General features: G+C 37.0%; 1 long non-coding RNA gene across 1 annotated transcript in view; it reads right to left on the bottom strand.

Moving 5' to 3' along the window:
• Positions 1 to 14,972, bottom strand: part of LOC137276946 (uncharacterized) — a 60,763-nt gene extending 45,791 nt beyond the window's left edge. Inside the window, exon 1 of the long non-coding RNA XR_010956595.1 lies at positions 14,797 to 14,972. This is a non-coding gene — a long non-coding RNA (uncharacterized lncRNA). The remainder of the gene's footprint in view (positions 1 to 14,796) is intronic.
• Between the last annotated feature and the right edge of the window lie 2,336 nt (positions 14,973 to 17,308).

Genomic DNA, 17,308 nt, shown 5'->3' with positions numbered 1-17,308 from the left:
TTTGTACAAAGAAAAATGATATTTGTGATGTGGACACAGCAAAGAAAAATATAGAACATTGTTTCGAGATATTTACAGTTGATTAAGGTTGTACATTGCCATTAGATTATTAATTGCAGATGTATTGAAATAAAGACGAGAGATTGATTGCAGAGAGTGGATTTGAGACAAATATCGCCTTGCAATAGATGTACATTAAACCTCATTAATCTGGACGCACGATGCTCAGCGTAATCTTCCCGTTAAAGAATATCCGGACACTGGGACATTATTCAAGAAATATTATCTTTTGTATATAATACATGCATCTGATACTGCCTACATTAGTGCATGGTTATACATAAGAACGTTTACTGTTTTTTCCTGGACTCCCGTTTTTACATGAGTCATGTCCCTTTCATGCAGAAGGATGAGCTTCGATAAGTAACTGGATATATATGGTTATACGGTACGTTAGACGAGAGATTCATAGCACATGTACAGTGAATGTGAGATACATATTCTCAGCTTTGTTTTGTATCAGACAAAAATCTCCCTCGTGATACAGAAGAGGGGTATACCCTCCCCGTCCCCTCAACCCCCCACCCCACAATCCACACATACCCAGTCTTATTTCTGCTGATCCCACACGTTAAGTGCGTCCCCGACAACGTTGCTTTTGTGGTATTATGTTCAACCCTGATTCAAAATTTGGATCTCCCTTTGTGCAACCTATTATATATGTATAACAAAAAGAAGAAAAAACAAAAATAAAGCATACCCCCCCAAAAAAAACAAACAAAACAAACAAAAACAAACAAAACAAACAAACAAACAAAAAAAAAAAAACAACTAAAAAATACCCAAACCAAACAACCCAAAACAGGATCTGAAAATGAAATTTAAAACACTAGTGAGTCGTAAATATTTCATTACTATAAATTGGAAATCTCTGGCATTGTGTATTACATCTATTATTAATAAACAAATTAAATATATATGTTCATATCTGTCTAATATTTGTTCCTTAATCAATGTCCATTGTGTATGAAACCGCGAAGTGACATATTACAGGACGTTTGTGTATACAGTAAAACGTCCATAGTACTTGCAATCGACACGCTCGATTTAACAAAGCAAAATTATGAAACACACTTGCATCGTTTGGATTGTAATTAATCTACGGATATTTATTTATGAATTTAAGGATCGAAATTGTTCATCTACATCCAGAAATACGCTAATATTTCAACTAATCAATGATTCAACTATATATATAATACAACAGCTGTGTTGAGATATACAGGTGAACGTAAACTTCTAGAACAAGTATTTTTCAACCATCCTTTCTGGTCGTATTATCGGATTTGTTCGTTAGCGACAGGCACATCGATCGTCATTGCGAACAAAATCTTGCTAAAACGAACTTTCATGAAGAACGAAACAGAAGTTCGTGTTGTTACGTCAACAAGTTCAAACTGGTGATAAATTGTATTTTCGAAGGTGTATTGACCTTAAACTTAAAAAATCGTTAGATTATTACGTTCATATTTTTATTAACACATAAAAGTCGATGTATATGTTTCATCCAACACGTTTTCGTTTTAATTTGATTGTACAAAATTACACGCAGCGCTGGGAGAGATATATCGGGGGGCGTGTCCACGGATATGTAGATAGCAGACGCGTCTCAGATTTCAACACGTAAAGGGCCGCGTCGAGCCTATTCTCTCCGACAGAGGGCGGGCTTGTGGGCTATATCCCTTGAACAACACAGCTTGTATTGTACCCCATTCAACCACCTGTTGTCAACAGGAATACTTTGATGTCTATGTCTGGCTCACTGTGCATGCCAGTGGCATCAAAATTATAACCTTCCGTTTTTAATTTTCTGGTATACGCCATGCTCAACAAAGTATAAATATAATCACAATTTGGACGATGAAAAAAATAAAGATTTTAATAACAAAGTAATTCATGCAAATCACTTTATTGGGATTATGTATGGCGTAACTAAAATACACATTCTTGTTAACATCTACCAACGCACGCTTATTCAGTTTTCAGACGTAAATGCTTTATTAATTACGTACAAACTTAACAGGCTGCAGATATATATAAATCGTTTACTCCATACCATATGTTCCGTTTCTAATATAATAACTTGCGATATAAAAAGCTCCAATCGTCTTGCTTTTCTTTTTTCACTTACCAATACATGCTATAACAAACACATAAAATGAAATCATTTCTAATCAGTTGCTTAGCTCTAAATGTTCTGAACATTTTGTTATGAGCATCACGTATAATGAAATTTAACATATATTGTACTTATGTGTGGACTGTTTGAAATCTGTACATGTTCGTTTGTAGTTGCATGGGGTATATCTCCTCATCCTGGTGATGCTGGATACATACACATGTGTTGGCCACATCCGTGTCATGCTATCGGTGTGTCTGTGGACCTAAACATGGATTATATAACTTGTTACTTGGGTATAAATTACAGTATTTATGTACATTTACATTCAATGAAAGCTTTAACAGTGATCACGGACTTGAAAAAGTCTAGTTATCCTAAATCAAGATATTTAAATGCTTTGAAAAAAATACAAGTCTCCTTTGAAAGTTTACCGAGAATACAATGGGCAGAGAATGATTTGTACATTTTTATATTTCCTGCTTTATAACCAGTTAAAATCAGAATGCATTATTGTTAAAAGATTCAACATAGTATGTTTAACAGAGTGTGTCTAATGTGTGGGAGAGTGGTCATACATGATTTATTTTGTGACGGAACCATTGCAAATATCACAATGATGCCACAAACAAACAAAGCGATTAAAAATCTGGATGCTTTTAAACGACAAGACAGGTCCCAATACACCCTGTGGTGTTATGTATTATGTAACTTCATTGTTTAATTTGGTTCAAACAGGGATACCCCGTGGCCCTTCTAATTTTTACCTTGATTTTTCTCCTTTATGACATGATGTTTTGTTCTTGTCGTGATAAATGACGTCATTATGGCGCATGAATGAAGTCGCCTCTCTTGACCGTCTCGCATTACAGATAAATTAAGGGGTCCAGAAAATATTATAAATTTTTCATTTCATCGATCAAATACATTATGATTTATTTGCCATTGATTTGGGTTGATGTGGTGTCTGTATTACATGTCTCTTATTGTTCCTGCGAATGATTTTATGTTGTAGACAAATTGGCACAATAGGGATGGTTACTCAGGCTTAATGGAATTTGTCAATATTTGCAAGTAATGTGCCTTATCATTCGAAATTGGAGTGTATATTTCGTTTATGTAGATTTGAATACCCTTCGATTAGAGTAATCATGTTCTTCTTGTATATAATTTAAATAAATCTCCAAACTTTAGCGTATCTTTTAAGACTCTATAATCTCTCAACCATTTAAACATTTAGGCTGTATTGTTTTGGCTGTCGTTCTTGTTCTTTGACGATCCCATAAATCATATTCACAAAACACATTGTAACCCTGTTTCTAAGCACAGAATGATTAATGAAATTGGAACCTGTCATGATGTAATTAACACGTGAAACAGACATGCTGTGTTGTTACAGTATGGTGAAATGTACAATAGCTCGAACGATGCATGCTTTACACTGAGAAAATCCGATAGTATCAGCACAACCATAAATAACATTCATGGCCTGCATGTCACGTGTTGATTGACTGATATGTACACTTTATGCATATCTATATACATGTGTATGGGTGGGAGTAATTTAAGATAAAATGTGTCAGGTTGAAGGTTAAGGTTATCGTTGAGACGGTTACCTTTTTGTCAAATATTTTTCACGAACGATATTATGATTATTCTCAGGTTACTCATTACTAGAATCTGTTCACGTCAGAGAGTGTATAAGACGGCTCCAGATAAACTAGTTTGGGTTAATTAAAACATTATCATTTAAATATCTTTAAACATAAAGGTTTTACATAGATATGGGGAACAGGGTTGATATAATACATATTAAACGTGATGCTGTATTCATTAAGATGTTACAAGTCATAACAAGAAATGAAAAACTCTTAACAGCCTTAAAAACTGGTTGCAGAATCAAAACAAAAGACACAAGACAGCAACCAAACACCACCAGAAAATAAAAGAGAATAAAAAAGTTGAATGATGTACAAAATACGACATCCATGTTGCTAAATAACAGATTTATACTGTTCTCTAGGACAGTATGTAGTAATAAACAACACTGTGTACAGGTCTCTTTCCTCACACAATACAAAAACAAAACGCGCTATTATCATCTCACTATTTGTACAAAGTACACACTTTCGTGAACTGATATAACAGATCATTTGCGTTTCTGTAGAGCCTCAATTTGTCAAACCGTATTCGCAGCTGGCCCAAAGTAAGATTAATGTACACAAATGACACAACAGTTTGAAATCTAATTTCCATTCATGCACCATACAGCTCCTGTGCACAATCACATAACATATGTCCAATAATGGTCTGAAATTACATCCCCCCATTCAGCAGTGACATCTCTCTGTGATCCCTGCTGCACTATGCACTATTTAAACGCCCCAGATCGACCTCTATAAATAGGTTTATAAGCCCGGTAAGAGCCAATCATCAAAAATGACACGGGGTAAAAATACTACAACCTTTACCCAAAATGAGTCACTTTATTCTGCTGTTATTTCATTAAATGCCTCACACTCCAATCTGTCGGAGCTGGCAAGCTAAATTTAACTCATTCATACTTATGAAAAGAGTATCCTTTTTGACCTTGGGGCAAATCTCCACAAGGTCATGTCCTCTGTCTTGTCACCATGCTCCAAGCCTTGTTTAAAGTCAAAGAATGTTAATATACCCCTTACAAGTAATCTAACAGGACCACAGATCGTTCATCGTAATCCACATACTTAAAATATATATCTAAATTCTTAACGAACACCAATGCAATCAAATACAGCCTGAATACAACGTCTAAAGGAGTTAAAAGAATTTGGCTGTATAAACTTCAAAGGGCACGGTGTCGCGTTTTCAACTTATATAATCACTTCCAAAAAGTCAGCTGCAAGCAACGACTTTTACCCTTAAAGGTCACGAGGTAATTTATTCTTATTATAGAGATGATGAGATAAACATCTATAACGACTCTTAGATAAATAGCAAATTATCCCTCTATTGAGTAAAGCCATTTGTTACAGGGCAGTCTGTCAGCCCCCACGTAATACAGCATAATCATAAGAAATAGCATTCGAGCCATGGAGGTGATACCATCACTGGAGATATATCTAACTAAATCTACAGTGTCAATTTCAAATTAAATATAATTGTAGAACCACCCCCCAGCTGGGCCAAGTATGTCTATTTCATGGAGATGATTGCTATGTACATGTAAATGTGAAATGAACACGGGTTAAATAAACTTGACGTTTTGCTATGACTCTTGAGCGCATAGTCACAGTTATTTAACACCGTACGGCCGTGATATGACACTTATAGCTGCAATGCACACAGACAGAGAATAGGAATATCTCCAAGCCGAATAGAAATGTGCATCAAGTGAAAATAAACAGCGTTCATTAACCCTATAAGGTTAATTTAAAAGGTGATGCATTCTTGATATAAAAATGAGAAAAAATATTTGGGTTTATGGGGCATTTATGTGCACAAAATGTGGCTGTTTATCGCAAATCTAACAATGGGGCGATGCTGGCTCGCTATAAAAATATCCGAAACAAAATCTCGTTGAATTCATTGAAGATTTCAGAGCTTTTCTTGTTCGGTACATCAAAGGAACTACGCGCATATTACGATGGGAATTTTGCATACTATACGAATAAAGGAGAATACTTCAAACCTTTTAATTTAGACCGTAACATAATTATATGCGATGCTAACATCACTATAAACTGGCATGTATTCGATTGTACAAGAAGGGTCAAACGAAAGTGATTGTAGAGGCATGTGTGAAAACATTCTACGCATTGATTAACTATACACTGAATTGTCAAACTGCAAAAGAACATTCAAATAATCAATTCAACAAAAGCTGAATATACGAATGATTATGATTCAGTAACACAGATTTACATTTAATAAAAATATTAGCTTTTGAAAGTTATCTTCCTATACATTAAAACTCATATCACATTAATTTTAAATGTAAAGTGTATGTCAAATGTTCTAAATAGACATTAGGTAGTTCTCAAGCATTTTTGTAGGATTCCACCCGTCGAGGCTTTTACAAAGGTAAGTGCTATAGAGTAATTGCTTGTTCTGTTCGTCAAAAGGGTGAGAATTACTATTTATTGTCACAACTACTTTCAGCATACCGAATAAGTAGCAATAACATATTCTTATGATGTTGCAATAAATACCATTATCCTTATGCCAATATTAATATATATTGTTATAACTGTACCATTAAAGTTTAAAAGCAAACTCATATAAAATATGATAAAAATATGCTGACAGGTTTCGGGCGACGATATTTTCAAACTTAGGGCTGCTGTCATGTACTAAGTTAATTCTCGTGTTTCGAATGCATGGGAATTAGTAAAAAGCCATTTATACTGGGTATATCAAAGTGTATGTTACATTGTTTTACAAAATTGACATGTGTAACTCCCGCTGCCTGTTACAGTTGTAACACCCACATGTCACATGCTTTGCATGCTCTACACACTTCATGAATTGTGCGATATTGATTAATAAGCGTTGACAACGGGCTAGGGCCGGCGGTTATCAAATATTAGTGGTCAAAGACAATACATGATAAGTGGATTTTCACACTGATAGTGAAATATATCAATGTATATTGCAACGGGGTCAGTAATGAGGGTTTGAGTGGGTAATTAATATCAACATATATGAAATGTACAACAAAGCGATAGTGATGTGATAAATGCATTGCGTGGAATAGGGATACATATTGCTCGGCAGTTGGGTCAAAATGTGTAACAGACGGAAATTAGACGTTGTTCAGATTACATTGTTTGGGTTTGTTTGTTTGTCTTAAAAGCGTAATAAAATCATGGTTGATGAATTAAGGTGTGTTCAGAAAAAAATCAGTTCTTTAAAGAAGTTGCCGGGTTTTTGAGAAAAGTAAGCGAATTCGACATTCACTGAAACGAAATCGGCTATTACGAAATATTGTTAACTCGAAACTCTGCTATCTTGAACATAATCCATTGTTTCTCGACCACCCGTTTTATCGTATATTTGTAATAATCCATTACTTCGACACAACAAGGTTCACACAAGGTTTAAAGATATCTTGATTGTTTCGACTCAGCTTTAAGGGTACTTAATGGGGGAATTTACAGGTTCATGAACTAACTTATAAAAGATGAGTCGCGTCATATGATAAATCTAGGCGATGTGGTGATAAATTTATAACATGAAGGCTTAATGGGTTTGGACAGTACCTGAGGATTTATCAAAATGAGCATAAATTTCACAAAAGGTCGTTTAAAAATGAAAATTCTCATTTTACAAGAGACGCTAAAGAGACATAAGTTATGAGGATAAGTCACGCCACTATAGAATATGACACGACTGTCTAGATGTGCAGATAAACCAGGGTTGACTGTATCTAGGTGTTGTGTCTGAAAGTTACAGGTGGAACTACCTGTTGTGTCACTTACACCTCTCACCTGACACGGACGCCTGTCACATTCAAAACTGATATTCACATGTGTCAATCAAAACATAGATATTCACAGAGATCGACCACCAGATTTTGTGGAGATTTGCGATTTAAATGGGGTACATGTGTACCAACTCCCAATAAACCTGCCTCACTGTAAAACATGTATACTAATCTAACTGGGTATTTATATTGTGTTATTATCTTTATAATAGTGTACTCTATACACCAAGACCTCGGTAATCTGGACACCCAGCAATAGGTACAATTGTATACGCTTGTATATGCACGTTCACTTCTCGTTACATACGAGTCATCCAGAATTTAAAAGGGACAGTTAAGTCCAGATTAAAGGGGTTTCGTTGTATATTATAGTATATTATGTTTGTTCTGGTTTGGTGGCGAACGGAAAATCAAGCGGAAGCATAGTGAGTAGTCTTGGGGGTCATTCGGTAAATTGATTAGTCAAAGCCGTTTCAATTAGACATAAATGTTGGACCGAGGTTAAAGGTGTATAGGGGTTGGGGGTGAGTGTAGAGGTGGGGGGTGGGGTCACCTGTGGTCAAGGGGGAGGTAATGAGACTGTAGGTCAGAACTGACCGCCCTTCAGACTGACACAAGTGATAAAGAGTGGACAAAGTGTCAGACTTTGTCAGTTATGATTGAATTATGATCAGATAAGAGATTGGCTTCGGACGTCGCGATTGATTTACGGAAATATGCCCATGAAGATGAATGTTGAAATAAACAAGTGAAATGTACATGCCTGTGATGCAGAGGTATTTGAACAAATATTATATACAAGCTTCTGATTTATTTAAATTTGAGTGATTGCCGCTGAGCTTCATTTCATATTCAAATGACACAAATAGTTTTTAACACCTCGACATGTAATCAAGGTTGTTTATTTCAAAAGACGTCAAAAACGGCTATTTATCACACCTTGTTATCATATTTCACTTTTTTCAGTCTAAAAACTGTTCCACTCAAAACTGAAACATAAATATTTTTTTCAAAATGAAATCAGTCTTGTGAAGATATCCGTTATCATTCTCACGAATATCATTTAGTAAAGAAGTTTGGATCTTCTACAGTTCCAAACACAATATGAAACAGCGATGAACACGTTCCACTATCAGCGACTATGCTGGGACGGCATACAGCTCCAGCCGCTGCCAACATATACGACGAGGACCTCTCTTACACATCTACATATTATCTTCATTTGGTGTATTGTTTATCTATACTTCATAATACAGCACCTGTATTTCCACAGTCTACTAGCACAGTCTACACAGTTTTCAAATCCAAACCTACTCCTTTTCGTATGTTTATATAATCTCATGCAAAACGTCCTATATTATCACACATTTCGTCTATATATTGATATTATAAATATCATTCTGAGTTGCACTACAATTACCATCTTGCAATGGCACATACACAATAATAATATTCAGTCAAACACAATCAACATTTACAAAACGGACATTACATATATCGAAAATTCTGTGATCATTTTTTTCTTTGATGTTAAATTTTCGGTGTAACATTTCATGTCAGATCGTTGACTTTCTTCCATTACACGTTGTATCTGGTATACTTTTGTTAATCAATCTGCAGAAGAATTTGATGGCATGTTTTCAAAATCTGTCTTAATAATCATCATAGTGGCTGCTTCAGATATTCTGCCTGAAAAACAGACGCCTAAGCACCAAAACGAGGAGGGCGTCTTTAATGCCCAGACAATAAAGGCTAGTAATTTCTTCAATATTCCGTTTTCATTAGTTTTGCCTTGGGCCGGATTTGCATTTCAATCACAATTAGCAGTCCCAGTTCCGACCTGACGGCTCCAGTGGTCAGATGAGGTTGGAGATCAAGTGAAAGGGGGAGGTGGCCGAACTCGGACTGTGGTCAAGACCTGCTGGTAGCACTCCAGGGACATTCACTCTCTGGTGTGACCACACAGAAATAATTTAATTATACCAGGCTACGAGGTAAGGACCCCAGGCGAGGTTAGGGCTGTGCTATAAATATGAAATATGATTTAGACATCCATGCAATATACATGGAAAGATGATTGGAGATTAGAGTAATGGTGGAATTAATCTGATATTGACATGATATGGACATAATATTTGATACCCAATACGTGCATTGCGACTTTGAAACTTGTTCCATTGTAGAAATGGAAGATGGTGGCACTTGGTATGAAATGTATATTTTGTCGTTATTACCTGATTTCGCTGTAACACATCTTGTTACATGTTACACGTTACATGCCTGAGATCAAAGAAAGTGATATATCAAAACTGTATATTATATGAATCAGTCCAATACCCATTCTTGAATTACTTACATAGTCATCTTTAAACTTACCTCGTTCAAGTTTAAAACCCGATACTCCAGTTTTACAACTGGAAAGACGAACTCGAATACATGCAGCAGCCAATTCCATGCGTATCAAATCAGTCCTCACAATCATACTGCTTATTCTATAATAATTTTTCAACTACCTTAGTTGTTGATTGTCATCCAGTGAAACAATAATTGATGATGCACAATTTCAAGAGAGGATTTGTCATTTTATGAATGCAGCTGTAAAAACTATAACACGGATTTCAAGCTTCACAAACGCCAAGGTAATGACGATTCAAACACATGATCAAACGGAATCGCTATCGTCAAACATCAGGTACGTTTGATTAAACTCAGAAATATCTCTCAGTTTTAAAGCAAAAGGAAATGATTCAGTATAAGGATTTACCCCGGTTGCCTCACTCATATAAAAGTAAACGCATTTTCTGTGTTCTGGGCTAATTCTATGATGTTTAACGTCCACGTATGCGCGAGACAGCCCATAAAAGAGCTAGGAAGGTGTGTTGTAGATATGATCGGAGATACCTGCATTTGTAACACCTGTTAATATCGCCCCATATCTACAGATCACAGGTGCATTTTATGCATACATGTCCATTGATCGCATTAATTAGTCATCTGCGAAGTGTAGACCGTGATACTGACTTCAGATACATGATCCATGATACTGTTCAGTCTCTCGTGATGATATATTTTAGAAAGGAATTCTCAAACAAGTCAAAGACCTTCCGATCTCTATGGAACACTGAATATTTGAACATAACATCCATGGTAGTACTTGTTTTAACACCATATGTGGGTGTTAAACATCTGTGTCAGTAAATCAAAATTCCACAGCGTCACAACTGCCCTGTCATATTGATGTACTCCAAGTCAAACTTTCGATTAAATAGATGATAAAACACATGTTTTACTGCAAGTAAAAAACTAAAAACTTTGTTTTAAAATCAGAATTTATTCAGCGTAATGATTAAGTTAAACAATGTAGGGGATTCTGTCCAATAGATGATATGAATTAGACATATGAAAATATCTAATTAAAAACAACGATTACAAAAAATCGGAAATTGAGGAAAAAGGTTTTTCTTATATTGGAAGGGTGATCCAATGTATATTTATTTTATTCCAGTCAGTACAATTATCGTGTTTCTATAAGGCTGGTATATATAATGGAGAGCTCCCCTGCGGTATAAGCCGATATTTTTTAGCCCTCTTATCCACAAATGCCAGCACCGCCTGAAGGTTTGGTTAATTTGCTGTCAAATACACACATGATGTGTTAACAATTGCGTGGTCGTCAAGAGGCGGTGTGTCGTTCATGCTGCCCCTCCAAGCTCTATCCAAGCAGATTAAAAACCGTGGGAAATTATATACTGTATTGCAGCCAAATTACCGTACAATAGTCACACACAACATGTCATTTGCCACCAATGTTAAACAATTGTTATATTAAACTGTAGGAAAGCTGAAAGCATCTTAAACAATATACAAAATTCTGCCATTAATGGTAATGTTCCTTATTATCTTTGTTTCAAAGGTTTGACGATACTACCTGGTTGAGAGTAATCGTGTTTATTATCAAATTGTCTATTATATAATATTAATCTGTTTCTGCTTTTAAAACCTCATAATTCATGTATGGTTTTGTATGAGAATTACCAATTAACCCAATCCTAAACAGTAGCCAGGGAAACTGTCCTAAATGCCGTAGAAGCGTCTGACCATTCCCAAATGACCATTCCCGAATGACCATTCCACCTAAGTCTGACCAGCAGACCAAAAGACCAGCCAAGTTCGCAGAGTCAGCTGACCGCTTTGACCGAGGTGTTTTGCTGGTTCGCCTCTGACCAAAAGCGCGTTAAACTGACCTACCATGCAAATTAATTTTGCCTTATTAGTGCCTGCTCGACCCAAGTGCTGATTAGACTATGCCTGAGTACACCGACTGATAAACTAGTTAGTATCATGTCATTGTCTACCTTATCCCTTGTCAATAACCACCCCAGGCTTGTTAATTTCTCTACACACTATTCAAACAGAGCGCCTGTGCGGTTGCCATTTTCGTGCACATTTCAACCTGGATTCGTACATAGTTTGTTACAACAAATTTATAACCTCTAAATGATCACATTCTTATGTGGTATTTCGGCACGTAGGTTTTAAGGAAGAATGACAATATGTGGATGAATAACTTAATGTAGGTTGTGTTGTTAAGACTTTATTTAAATAACAAATTTAACATTGACAAATTTATAGTGATTGAAAACAAATAATACCACAGGAACTGATTTAACACAGAATGAATATGATTGATTTCACAATATATGTATGTGTATATTAAGCACATATCACCAGGTCTATTACACGAATATGACCTTGTTGATTGTTTTTAACAACTGTATTGTATCTTTCCTCCACCCAGTTTCTAGAATTTAAAAATTACATGGGCTCCTAAAATACGGCGTCTAAGAAAGATATTGGAATTAATTAACGATTTCACAACATGTGTCTTAAATAATTAAATATACCAATAAAATAATTATATTAACACATGGTACAAAATATTGATCCTTAGTAACAACCAGTGTATATTTTCTTTTATATATACGAACAATCTCTTCTACAACAACCTGTTTACATTTTAAATGTTCAAATCCAGTCATCCCAACAGCTGAGTATCAAAGGCGAATATACGTAGGTTTTATTTGGTTATATAACTGTGAATTGACATGATAAAACGAGACGCATACTTTCCACCTGGGTCAGCAAACGTGGTAGGTATGACACAAATCGATATCTTTAACACCAATCTCTGATAAACACCATTTGCGTCTGCCCTATCAAATCAAAAGAAATTTGTTATTCACATATTTTCCGATAGCTTTGACAAATACATCAAACGGAAAAGCAGATGTTCGCGATTTACGTTTCATAAATGTGTCACCAAATATACTTTAACAATCCATTCAAACCATTTCATATTGTATTTCCCTTCACACATATACAGCGTCTGGTGTTCACATCTGTTCAGTTTTGTTGTATACAATAAGAACATAATTCACGGAGACAAAATCGATATCTGGATGTGGCTTGGTGCTAGGCTATTGCTTTGTTTCTACCTTTCTTTTGAGATTGTATTGTTCACAGTGTGGGGCGAGATAGCGTAGCCAAATCCCGTGGTAAATAAGCTATATAGAACAAATCTTCACTACAATATTTCCCCTTACATATAATGTTTTGGTAAACAAACGAAATCTATGTCATACTACGATAAAAATGTCAAATAATTGGTCCTGCCAGTAGAGCACAATGTTCCCTAAATGTGCTCTTGAAGTGCAAAATCTGAAGGCACAGAGAGATATAGCCATTAATAAATAGTGTGAACGATAAAATCATGGACCTTTGAAAACAACACACATAATAAAAAAAATATGAAGTCTCGAATCCAAATTTTGTTCCGCTATTTGAACGTTAAACATGCTGTTTTATTCTATCTCTTGTTACTGAACATGGAAACTCATGTCAGACTTGTAGTTTCAAACATATGAACTATCCGTTATATCTGATTTTTTATGTGTTCAAAAGCAGATAAAATGCTGATCAAAACTGTTGAAACTGTGAACCTAAAAGAATTTCAACAAACGAACAAAAATCCATTACTTTAATGCCACATTTTCAAGTATATTCAGTTCCTAGTCTTAACAATCCAGTTCCTAGTCTTAGTCTGTCTCAGTATAAAGCCAGCATCAAATATAATGTAATATTTTGTATCAGAATCTGAATTACTTAAAAACACACAGAGTGATTGTCACAAGTGAAGTTTATAGATCAAAAAACAATGTAAACTTTTACCACTAATGTATTATATAAAATCAAAGTATCCCCCCATGATCTCGATTTTATGTTTTTATCTAGTTCAGGGATTGTAAACCCCTCCAAACAAGAAATATAGCTTAGCTATCCTCCTTGAGACACACATGCAGGTTACATAACCGCGGTGCGTTTGGCAGACGGCAGTTTAGAGAGCCGTGTAAGAGCGCACCTTGCAAAGCAAATATCCTTAACCCTTAGACAGATCTAACACTGGGCACCCACGACATAGTGATATTGACATTTCACTGCAGGCCTGTCCATCATTTCAAGGAGAGAACGGTACAAAATGAATTTTTATACTTGTGTAGATTTGGTGTAATAGGTTTTAATCCCAAGAGCTATTCCGCCGTTTGTCTCCCGCCTATGCAAATTAACCTAAAGTGACCTCGTTCTGAACCAATGCTCCACCTCGCGCAGACATCACACCACGGTCTGGCAGACGACAGAAGAGAAGGGGCGAGAATCAACGCGTTGTCGTCTGCTTTCACCCGCCAGACCTGTACCTGCTTTAGAGGGTGTGCAGACGATCTACCCGTTCACCGAAGCAGTATGCGGGTGTATTTGGGTAAATAATCACCTCTGTTCATTCAAGTGGGGCTGGGGTTACGACAGAAAAGACTGTCTCGACGATAGGTCAGCCCATTTCGTGCGCTGAATACGGAGAGAGGGTGTAAAGCATGCCCTACTGATGTTATGCAATCAGACAGAAATGCATTTCAGCGCCCAAACTATCACTTATTGAAGATCCATGAAAGCAACCGCTAGCCCCCACTGCTCTTTAATGCAAAGGGGCAGGGTCGTTTCTAACGGTAAACAAAAACTTTGAGAGACCCACGGTACCAACTTAGCAACTATGTGGAAGCTGACAACGACAATGAATAGCAAAATGTCTACATATACTCACCGTCGAAGAGAAGCGCGGAGCAGTTAGCATGTCCTCAGATCCAAACACGCTGCGCTACTTCTTAGCAAATTAACAGCGGTAAGGACGAGCTGGCGCGAATATGCATAATTTACTACCGTTAACTGGGTTTGCAGTTCATAAACGGCGTTTCTATACGTAAATAGCGTTTAGATAGCGACGGACAAAGCGGGAGCGGTATTGTCCTAAACTCGACCGTCGTGACGTAATAAATGAGCAACGAGAACAAGCAATCAGATTTAATCACACAAACGGTAGAACAGGGGTTTGTCTTTTTCGCAGCTGCACGAACGGGTTAACGAAAACTTGTCAACGGAAGCCCCAGTATAGCCGAGGTGCATCAAAGCTGCTTTTAATGAGAAATTCCGAACTTTACGCTTGATGGTATCTCAGATGGTTAGAAGCCTGCAAATGTGGCATTCTTTTCTTGTATGTGACGGTGCTGAATTTTCGTTTGGGTGCGGTGCATTTTAGCTGCAGACACGCCACCGTTACGACTATTTTTTTAAAATAAAAATTAAACTTATAAAATATTGTAAATTATTCTTAAATAATAATTTCTCACTCACTGGTTGCCAGTGTTCTTTAATAGAATAAGACACAAAACATTTTATTGTTGCGTCTGAGCCCAATGTGAAGGTAAGATTCTGTTCTGTAAGTTTTTTCAAGCTGGTATGACCCGATGTAATGGTTTTGTAATGTTTTCAGTCAAGAGGTTGGTCATGCATACACACGCTCTCTTAGGTGATAAAAAGCACGGGAAGCATGAGACAGCATTTCAAAATACAACTCGATGCACACGCGCTAGGAACAAACAAACAGGACTCGGCAAGAATCCCGGGGTACAGTTCCACCACCTTAAAACACCTACAATTAACCCCAACAAGGGGTGTAGAGGTCAGAACCTTCCCAAATTGACTGGAATAATCATCTAGTCAATGAGAGAGACCGGAAATGCAGGATGAGGGTTTCTATTTTGGAAGCCAGGGCGGGATGCACTGGTTGCACGCAACCTGCCTCCCCTGTCTTAGCCAGATTGATCAGAAAGCTCGTTTTCCGTGCTTTCCCATAGACAAGAGTATACATTACATACTCTGGCTGACGTAACGCTTCCGAGGAGCTATGCGACGTCAGGCAATGGTGAAGGCTTGCTGGGCCTTTTCTTTTGCGATACTCCGTCGTTTTTAAGTAACTACAGAAATGGGTGAATGTGCCTCATTTGACAGTGTTTTAATCCTCTGGCGAAAACATCAAAGCACGGCGCCAGGTGCCGGCACGAGAACAATGCCTTGGCGAGAGATGGGCGAGAGATTACGAAGCGGCCGTAAATGACTCGGTTCTTCATTGTTGCGGCTGTTGCAGGGTACTTGGGATGCTCCGGTCTCTTCATCGGAGAGACTACAGAGATACCAATAACTGATAATGACGATGCAGTCATACGGTTAATGATAAATAATTGTAAACTGCCTTCATTCATACAATGTGTCTTGTAACCAAACTGTAGGATTTGTAGTTAAAATGGTCCATTTTGTTCATTTATGTAATTTCCCAATGAGAAAGTGGCTGTTATCTTCCAAAAGAAAATAGCACTCCAAGGAAAATACCCCCAATTTTGGTGCTGAATTGTGAAGGGTGTGGGCTTGTTAATAAAATGAGGGATCAACGGACATGAAACACACATCTAAAAGCAATGGAGAGTTCGATGTCATATCATACAGTCTCACAGTTTATTCCAACGATGGACATTAAAAGACATCGCGAGACCCCCAGACATAATCTTTTCTATGGTAATTGCTTTAAGCCCCATTTAGCAGAATATCAAAACAGGATGCGTTTCGGTTTCAGATGAATTCATGACGTCAGCTGATGAAACGTTGCAATATGGTGAAGCAGAAAATCCTGTTGTCATTGCCTTAAGCATTAAGACCTGGACTAAACCCCTCATTTCCATATACAAAGAAACAAACGCGACGCGACACAAGGCGTAGTTACGTCAACGTGACGTTACAGTATGACGTCTATTCTTCAACGTCACTCCAAATAACAATTTCAAAAATGCAGCCCAACGTTTCGGATATGCAAATCCAACGCGCCCATCTACAGCTGGTAGAGCAACGATGCACCAGATGGGCATTTTGGTTTTCGTACTCGCTGCTTATGAATTGCGTAAACGGCTGTCGTGGTTCTTGGATCTCTCAGTACCGAACTGCCGAGGCGTGGGAACTCACTGACAACTCCGGGGTACATGCGTTTCCTTAATGCCATTTTTCATTTGGCTGCCAATCTACTTAAAGTTGTATAAAACTAGATTATTGTTCCCGTGTTTGGTCGGTTTTTTAATGCCCTTTGATATTGTGGTTTTTGATATTACTTTGTCGCGTGGTGTTAAACCAGTCAAGTGCTTTTATGTCGAAAACTTGAAAATTTCCATTAATTTGAAAAAGGGAATGATTACTTTATTCACGGTCGAAGCTATCACGTTTGTTGTTTACGA

This window comes from Haliotis asinina, chromosome 3 (assembly GCF_037392515.1).
Source record: "Haliotis asinina isolate JCU_RB_2024 chromosome 3, JCU_Hal_asi_v2, whole genome shotgun sequence".
Taxonomy (NCBI): domain Eukaryota; kingdom Metazoa; phylum Mollusca; class Gastropoda; order Lepetellida; family Haliotidae; genus Haliotis; species Haliotis asinina.
Note: the sequence above shows the minus strand (reverse complement) of the source record. Positions and strands in the feature narration are given on the sequence as shown.